Source organism: Melanaphis sacchari, unplaced genomic scaffold, assembly GCF_002803265.2.
Source record: "Melanaphis sacchari strain LSU unplaced genomic scaffold, SCAv2.0 Contig228_pilon_pilon, whole genome shotgun sequence".
NCBI lineage: Eukaryota > Metazoa > Arthropoda > Insecta > Hemiptera > Aphididae > Melanaphis > Melanaphis sacchari.
In genome coordinates this window covers 7,813-16,219 of record NW_020271105.1, presented here as the reverse complement: position 1 = coordinate 16,219, position 8,407 = coordinate 7,813, and positions in this window count along the sequence as shown.

Below are 8,407 nucleotides of genomic sequence, written 5' to 3'. Positions count from 1 at the left end.
ATTTTAAGTATTTACTCTTAGGTTACACGTGCTTGTAAATTATAAGGTTTTAGTCTAATTTGTATTTTTAGGGGAGGGAAAGTATACTGTAGGTTTACAAAAAACTGGTTGCAATAAAATTAGTCATTACAAATTAAATATAAATTAATTTAAAATTTAACATCAATCGAAATAAATTACTAATCCTACAATTTAGTAAATCTACTTGAAAATAAAAAAAAAGTATAAAAGTCTATGAGTTGGCAATGAAGTATGGTTTAAAAAAGTTTTAATTTTAAATCAACTGTCAAGCATAAAATATGTATAAGCTTATTGATATATAAAGGAATCACTTAGAATGCAGATCCCCTTTTCCAATTATTTAAAATCAAAAAAATGTGTTAAAAATATTAACAGAATGGGAATGCTTGTTTAACAACATCGTGATTGCAGAAATATTGATTGCCAACAGCACCTATCTCAATGCCTTGAACACGATAAGTGAACGAGCATATCGAGCAAACCTGCACATTATCGCCGATAAAATATTATTATTGTATCGACTATGTGAATGTATGAATATGAAATGTAATCCTTTTGGTACGTTGTCGGGGTTTACGGTGGCTGATTTATAAAACCGCCGATCAGGGGTATTTAACAATTTTTAAGCATCTATTGAGTTTTAATGTGAACACGAGTAACGTGAACAGAGAATATTTATATTTTGGTTTAATAATCTTCTAACCTGAACAGTTCGCCTAAAAAATTGATCTGATCTATTATTAATGTACTGCTATATCATATTATTAAAAGTGTCTTATAAAATAAATTAAGAATATTAAAATATTATTGATAATTAATTTTATTTTTAATGAAATCCGATACATGCAAATTATACACATTGAAATTTAAAAAATATAAATTCCTACGTGTGATAATTGTTATATTTTATGTTTTATTTTATTTTCACATCTAGGATTTCAATTTTATTTTTTTTAAACACAAGCAAAAAAAGAATATTGAAAACAAACGTACTCTATGAAAATCGTCTTAGAATGTTTTCAAAAAGTCAACAAAAAAATCATAATAATTTTCTGCAATCGAACACTAACAAAGTTTGGTTATTTTTAATTTTATTAATCGTTTTTCAATTTTTTTCTTAACTACATTAAATAATATGTAAAATAATAAATACTAGAATAGTCTACTAGATGAAATTATACTATATAAACTGTTTTCATCGTAAGACCAGTAGGTTCTAAAATATTGTATTTCTTATCAGTTATCACTATTTTCCTTCTTATCCTTCTATTTACGCGAACATTATATATAAAAAACAACATGTATTTCGTCATATGTAGAGATACTTCCTTTTGATGTACATTTTTATGACAAAAAATATAATTAAATAGTATTTTATTTTATTTTATCCATTTTACTAATTCGGTGGATTCTACTTTAAAAACAGAAGCTGATGTCGCCGTATAACATTCAATAAGTATTAGAAATAGTTTCAAAAAATTGTTTGCATGCCAAAAAGAAGAAAGTCTAAATTATATGCCACCTCTTAGATGGGTCTGCCTGAATTGTTTACCGTGATTATAGTAGTATGTATTTGTATGTTCAAAGCACTTTTGAGCAGGGAGATTTTAAAAGTTTAAGGGACAATATCCCGCTTGACCTCATTTTCGTCTCCGTGTAACACAAAAATTGATTTTTTTTTTTTTAAAAACATATTCATGTTTTCAAAAACATTTAATTCCATGTAATAAAAATCATAAGAATTCTAAAAAAACATTATATAGGATGCGATCTGGTTAAAATAAAAACAAAAATATATATATTTTTAGCAAGTTTTACTTCAATAGATTCTGATATTTTAACTTTAAAAAAAATAAAACTCTCATGCAGATACGGATAAACATCTGTTTGCTGGATTTATATTCGTATTTCATCATTATTATTAAATGAAGTCGTATAAAATGTATATGAATGATATTTAATTTTCGTAATTTTATAATCTGTTTCAAACCTCGAACTTATATCCAAAATATCGCTTTCAGGTATTTTGTTTCAATTTATAACCTAAAGCCTTTAAAATATTTTTATTTTTCACTGTCAATTTTTTAACTTTACTTGATGTTGACGGTAACACTTTAGTCGAATGACTAGCTAGTCAAACCTGAAGTAATGGGCTTATGTTAAGTTTTAATCCCATGTCAAGATCCGTCACGTTTAATATGTAGTACAATTGTTAATGTCTCACAAAAATTATCGATTTGATTAAAATCTTGATCTACTAATTAAATAGTTATTGAATTAATATTTGTTTTGTACAATTTATAATATATGAAGTTTGGTGGTAATTGAACCACTTTTGTTTCAGTTTTTCCATTACGGAAAAACTCGTAAATTGAATGAGTTTGAACGTGATTACTGAATGATCCTTGAGCAATATTACACATTACTTTTATACAGTTAATTGTGTTAAAATTCACAGCTTTTTCCGAATGATAAATATCATAATAAGATCCATAATATTTTCGGTTTCCAAACCCTAATACAGAGCCTATATTGTTTGGAACAGTAAAGTCTAATGTTCCGTTACATTTTATAACCGATCTAAAATCGATAGGATCAAGACTTACATCAAATGTTAAATCAGTACGATATTCTTTATTGAAGTCTAAAATCGGTTGTTTAATTTTATTGTTAATATCTGTAATGTTATAATATCCTCTTGGAAAATTGAATGAAAAAAAATAATCATAAAACTCTATGTCTATCCTATTATTTGTGAAATTATGTTTGGAAATGAATTGAACGTTTGTAAACATAATAAAGCTATTTCTGAGTCTTCATTAACGTTTAAAGACGGAAAATAATTTGTAGTCAATGTAGTATCATTCCCGGATAAACTTAGAGTGATTGATTCATACATTGTAAAAATTTAAGACATAAATGTCCACAGTTAAATGAATTATAATTCTGATAATTTGAATAGTTATATATGATTTTGTTTCCTTTAATATATTTTTGTAATTCAATTGGTGGAGATAAATCACCAAAGCTGTCAAAGTATGTAACTTTATCCTTATTTTTATAAAACGCTACCCAATGACTTCCATCGCCTGAAGATATATTCAAGTTTAATATTCCACATTCAATTTTAAGCGGTTTTTTAGGTAAGTCGTCACGTGAAAAGATTCCACGGAAATGACTAATATTAAACTCTCCAACACATTTTATAATATCTTGAGATGAAAATGGTCAATTAGGCAGCGTATTCATCAGTTTTTTTTTCTTAACCTATTATTCTTCAGATATAATCCACTACCTTTTTTTCTTTTCGAATTTTGTATTGCATTATACACACTAGCACTTCCAGACATTAAACTACCAAGTGCTGATAATCCTGCAAAAATAGGTATTAAGGGAATCAAACTTTTTGTCTGACCCGGTATCAAAATCTGTCTTTTACCACTATAATTCTTCTTAACCTTGCTTCTTTTTTTCGCTGCTAATGAACTATTTTTTTTCTAGCTTGTTTTTGTCTACTTTTATAACCCATCCCCATTTTTTGTTTAGCCTTCATCGCATTTGTTACCAAGTAGGCAACAATTTCTTTTCGAGGAGTGTCTTTAGCTTTAAACTTTTCACAAGAACGATTTTCTAACACTTTATCAGCTTTATGTCTTTCATCTAAATTTTTACTTTTCGCGTACACTAAGTCGTGATCGCGACAAGCGTTATCTAATGGGTTTATTCCTTTATTACCACGATCTATTCGCTTTTCTAATTTCGTACCAGGATCAAAAAATGATAACCAGGAATGTGAGCTTCAAACGGAAGACTATTTATAAGAGAGTTTATAAATCCTTTACCAGTCTTATCCGATTTCCACTTAAGAGTTGAGCGCGTCATCAATAACTGATAATAAGTTATAAATTTTAGAGTATTTATAAGAAAATGAATTTGATTGAACAGAAAGATAAATTAGATATTTTAAATGTTGACACTCAAGTAATAAAAAAACTGTCAAGACACGGTCCGTTATTACCCGACACTATACGTGCTATTATAGTTGGTCCTAGTGGTTCGGGTAAAACAAATATAATGTATAACCTAATCACACATGAAAACGGATTAAGATTTGAGAATATTTATTTATACTCTAAAACTTCTAATCAGGAAAAATATATTTTATTAAAAAAAATAATAGATGATATAAAGGGTGCTAACTTTTTATATTCACAGACGCTGACAAAGTTATAAAACCAAATCTAACTAAAAAAAATTCTATCATTATATTCGATGATGTATCGTGTTGCCCGCAATCGATTATAAGAGATTATTTCAGTATGGGTAGACATTCAGGTGCTAGCTCTGTATTTTATTTAGCACAAACATATTCTTAAATTCCAAAACAATTGGTGAGAGATAACTCAAACTTTTTAATAATACTAAAACAGGATGACACAAATTTACGTCATATATTTAATGATCATTCATCGACAGATATGGATTTCTCAGAATTTCTGAAAATTTCTCATTTATGCTGGAATCATAATGATTACGGATTTATGGTTATCGATAAAACACGTGAAATCAATAAAGGTAGATATAGATGTGGTTTTCATACTTTCATTAAAAAATAAAATAATTATATAAATATAGTTGTAATTTAGTTAACATCTACATAATATTGTTTTAAGTCGGAGGAAACAGTTATATTAAATTATTATTTCTAATGGATAAAGAAAAAGTTTTGTTAGAAAATTTAGTGTCATCGAAAAAAAAAATCAGACGTAAAATAATGGATATGAGACGTGGTGTTATAGATACTGATAACTATTTTCGTGATACATTTAAACCTTTACTCGAACCATTGAATACATTGTCAAAAAAAAATATTCCGATTATTTCTAATAAAGATGAAGAAGTTTTAAATGCTAGTGATGATGATAACAAAAACTTATTGAATTCATCGTTTGATAATTTTTTTATTTTAAATCCTAAATCACGACGTTATGATAAATCTTATGGTATGCATTATGATTCTGTTTACGATCAACTTAAAATATCAAATATCCCTGTTACTTTTGAACATGGTAACTTACACTTACTCGATAACTACTATCCTTGGACTAAAGGAATTTGGTCTTTATTATGTGAGAAAGTACCAAAAAATATGAAAATGGAGGATATGGAATCATATCATCATATTATTTTGAAAATAAGTAAAGTTTTTTTAAAAGCAGATGGGAAACCAAAGACTTCAGGATATTTTAAATGGATAAACGTTGTAAAAACTTTATATGAACGAATGAAAATTGAGGAAAAACAATTTAATGAGGAAATATTGAAAATTAATAATGCGAAAGTTAAAAATTCTACTCAATTAAATCTAAAACAATTTGACAACATTTTGGCTAGTTCAAGTGCTAAACAGTGAAAAATCGATAATAATACAACTATAAAAAATGACCCGTTTGATTTTTACCTTCAATGAATAGTTCTAAATTTAAAGAACCTCCAACTAGCCAGCTGTTCAAATTTAGTTTATCACCAATGGGTAAAAAAGGTTCTGGTTTATATAAAGATGTAATACCTCAAACACAGTTAGTATATTATGATGATCCAAATGAGTTAGTTAAGAGATTGAATCTAATAACTTCATCTCAATGTGTTGGTAATACTGGTGTTAATAATGAAATCATATTGAAATTCCTTTAAAATTACTCCTTCCATTTCATTCTTAAAATATCCTGGCTGATTTTTATTGATTTCACTAAAACAATAATGATTTTTTTGGATAGTTTGATGTATCGAAAAACGGTAATAAATCATAACTTAAGTCATTGAAAAAGTTGTGTGTTTGAATTTCATATACCATAGAATCTGAATCTGAGTATAAAGAATTAATTTTGTTACCAAATCTTTTTTTCATGACATTATAATAAAAATCGTACATAAATGTTTTCGAGACGTCTAAGATTGCAAATCCTCCATAAATCGGTTTATCAAATTTAATAATTTCCTTATGCTGATGAATAGCCATTAGATTTTTAGAGTATATAGTTCTATCTTTAAAATTAGTTTTTATCATTAATTTATTTGCTTTTATTTCTGATGAAACCAGTTTTAAAGAAGTTCTAGCTCGAACATTTTCCATACGTTTACCAAAAACGCTATTAATTAATAATTTCCAAAAGTTTTTTTCAAATTTGTTTTTAGCTATTACTCTCATTTTCGTACAAAGTTCAATGTGTGGTGCCATCCATTTACTCTGTGAAAATCTTATAGCTCGATGAATTTTTACCAATTTAAGTCCAATAACAATTGCTTGTTTCAAATTTTTATAATGTACGATATATTTTTTTTTGATGATAACGTAGTAATCAATTTTTTAACTTTTGAATTAGAAGGACATTCGTTTATAGGTAAAAATGGAAAATCATTATGCTTTTTATGTAAATATTCAGGGTAATCAATATCAACTTCTAATATATATCCAACTTTCGAATCATCAGGAATTTTAGTAACGTCAATGTCTAAATCATCAACCCATTCAAAATATTTAAGAGGTAGTTCTGTTAACATTGACTTTCCATATAAATTTACACAATCCGGATATGTAATCCATGTGATTGGTTTATCAGAATCATAGCTTAAACCTTTAATTTTTGGTATGTTTGCTTTAACATATCTTTTTATTGATTGAACAACCCCACCTCTGATGGCATTCTCAAAATATAAAAGCTGGTTAAAATCTTTCAATCTTTCTAATTTAACCTTAGTATATTTAAGCATACAATCAAAAGCAAACCCTGGAGCAGTCATATAACGAGCAGGATCTAGTCTAAGAATAGACAAATATAAATCTCTAAAATTTTCGAACACAAGTAACATCAGTTTTTAAGTAATGATCGCTATATTCACCTAAAGTTTTAAATCGAATATCTTCCATATTTTTTGGGCATGAGAATAATCTTCATCACTAATTTCCTCATATTTTAAAGAGTTATAAAATAGATATTTTGGAGGTAAACAGGTTTCATTTAGTTTACTCCAACTATCGATGTATCATAAGGGAAAACACCTTTTCGTGTTACTAAATTTATTTTTTTATTAGAAAATATCTATATAGTTTCTCTAAATCTCGATTTATCTTCATTCAAATTATCCCCAAGTTCACTTAATAAGGAGGACATAAAACGAAATGAATCAACAAACTTTATATTAAATATTGAGGCGATTTCTTTGCTAAATGAAATATATTTTTCCGATGAATTTGGAATAACATGAATGTCATTATCATTACAACCAAGTTCTCGAATTATAAAATGACTATCATATGTTAAGTTATGAAAAAAAATCGGAACGAAAGAAGGGGTAGTTATTTCAAAATTACATTTTATGCAAAGACATTGTCTATATTTACCAGTTAAATGACAGTGGTCGCGAACTTTGATTAAATTATTTATTTTTTAAAGACAGTGAACATTTTTCACAAACTTTTGTTCTTTGAAATTCTTTTTCGGTTAATTTAATCATCGGTATATTAATTTGATAAATATTATTAATCTTTTCACCGATTTCAATCATATTTTTCATAAACATATTTGCAGCATCTTTAACTCTATATATTACTACTGTTAGAACGATACAATGAAAAGAAACGAAAAATAAAACACTCTGAGTTTTAAAGTTTAACTATATTATAACAAAACAAAGATGCGGAAGACGCTACACGACGCCACGACACGACGGAGCACGACAGAGGAGGGGGCTTATCGAACGGTGTGTCGACCGATGCAATGCCGGAATTACTCTGACTATTGCACCACAGGGTAGGTGACTGATCGATGCAATGCCAGAATAACTTCAACTATTGCACCATTTACCGAGTCACAAACCGTTTATTAAGTGTGGTCTGAGAGGCCGCCTTTCCTATTTGCGCAAGTCTGCCCGGGTGGGTCTTACTACAAAGTCGGAAAGACGGAGAATGGTGTTGATGGTCGTGTCGTGGGGCCTTTTATACCCGGTCTATCGGCAATTACATCGGGTCGGTCCCGTGTTCTGTGACAGAAACACGAGAAGATACCCGGTGAATCAGTGATTACACCAAGTCGGTCTCGTGTTCTGTGACGAAAAGCACGAAAAACCCAATTGTTAACTGCCGATAGATGTACAATTTTCGGGATCAGTGCAAATGTCCATAATCCTCCACGCATATTACCCAAATCATAATTGAGATAATCATGCGTGGAAAATACAAACACCTGCACTTATCGCACACAGCGCATACAATAATAAGATAACAAATTTGTCACGCAACGAAAACAATAATATAAGAATATAAAATAAATATAAGAAAATAATAAGAGTATGCGTAAACATCACCGCCCACTTTGAAGATATGTCT